Below are 1667 nucleotides of genomic sequence, written 5' to 3'. Positions count from 1 at the left end.
AGGTCTCAGAAATGTCTCATTTGCCCAGTGACCAAACTGTTAGCTCAATTATATTCAAATAAGCATACCAGTTAATGTTAATAAAAACATTAAAAAAAAAACAGCTGCTTTATTTTATTTGTGCTTCGTGTGGGATTTGGTTTCTCCTTGATGAAATTCTAGTTAAGGAAAGAGTTTCTGTCTAAACCAGGAAAGAGAGTCCCATTCCCCACAGCAGAAGATGCGGGGGGAAGGGTATTGGTCGGGAGGCGGATGGCTGGAGCCGACAAGCGGGTGTCTGATAGTCGTGGTCCTAATTTTGATTGCCCTCATTCAGTGATTGTCAGGAGTCCGTTCTAGAGCATGTGGGGGCTGCCCCGGCCCTTGGGAGCCCTTGGGGCCTGCTGGCTCTGCCCCTACGCTTTTAAATCACTGAACTGGTTTCCTGGCCTGTGCTTGTTTCATAAGATGGCAGAACCAGCAGCTTCAATGTAAGACAGCTGATAGATAAAATACAGCCTTATACAAAAACAGTAAAAAGATCAAATGGATTTTTTTTTGTGAAAAACAAAATGTAACGGTTGATATAGGGTCACTGTAGAAAATACAAATAAAGGAAATTTTGACCTCAATTACCTGACCCTCTCAACTCCACACAATGCCATAGTTTCTAGGATGTGTATCGAGTTGAATGAACAACTCTCCCCAGGTCATTTTGTGGACATTTGCCTCCAGATAGAAACTCTGAACCCCTTGGTAGTGGCTCCCACTCCCCTTCCCAGCCCCTGGCAACTGCTCATGTATTTTCCATCTCTAGATTTGCCTCTTCTGGACACTCAGCAGGAGGGGCATGGCACGGGGTGTGGCTTCATGCAGGCCTTTGAGGTTCCCGCAAGCGGTAGCAAGGGTTGGGAGCGCCCTCGGGCCTTCCTGCCCACGGTCTGCAGGTGCTGGGAGTTCCCCACCTCTCCTCTTGTGAATGATGCTGCCCACGCTCCCACGCAAGCTTGTGGGTGTGAATTTGCAGCTCTCTTGTGTGTGAAGCGAGGAGTGGAGCTGCGGCCCCGCAGTTTCTGTTGACTACTCTGTATGCCTGTGAGAGCGAGCGGGTCTACGAGGAGCGGCAGCCCCCGACCGAAGGCGCCCCGACGGCTGTGAGGCACCGAGTGCTCGCCAGGAGAGCCACTGGGCTTGGAGCCAGATGCTTGGCCGGGCGTGAGCACGACCCCTGCCTGGGCTCGGGTGTGAAATGCCACATCCCGTGAGATCGACAAGGACAGAACAGTAAATATGACCCAGGATGAAAGTGCCCTTCCAAAAGCCTAAATTCGGGCCCCGACCGTGCTGGGCTGAGCCTGATCACAGAGAAGGAAACGGACTTGGGGCAGCGACAGCTGCTGCGCACAAAGCAGCCGGAGCGCCGGGAGGAAGGAAGCAGCGGTGGGAAGGCGCAGGTGCTGACCTACGTCGGACTGGGGGCGGGGACCCTTTTGCCTCAGTTTGTTCCATCTGTACAAAGGGATGACGCTGATGATGGTGATAATCCCTCACAGGACTGTGGCGGGATTTTGGAGGACCCATGAAAATGTCCCCACTGACGGCTTCTTCCTGGTGTGCCCCTACTCCCCAGGCCCAGCCTGAGCGCGCGCCCACAACCCCCCAGCCCTCCCCCACCCCCACCCCCCGCC

General features: G+C 53.6%; 1 protein-coding gene across 6 annotated transcripts in view; it reads right to left on the bottom strand.

Annotated features, from left to right (window-relative positions):
* The window catches only part of TEX28 (testis expressed 28), a 45541-nt gene that overhangs the window by 43602 nt on the left and 272 nt on the right, over window positions 1–1667 (bottom strand). The window lies entirely within an intron of this gene.

This window comes from Mustela putorius, unplaced genomic scaffold, assembly GCF_011764305.1.
Source record: "Mustela putorius furo isolate JIRA1106 unplaced genomic scaffold, ASM1176430v1.1 tig00003899_pilon_pilon_pilon, whole genome shotgun sequence".
NCBI lineage: Eukaryota > Metazoa > Chordata > Mammalia > Carnivora > Mustelidae > Mustela > Mustela putorius.
This window is presented reverse-complemented; position numbering and strand designations above follow the sequence as displayed.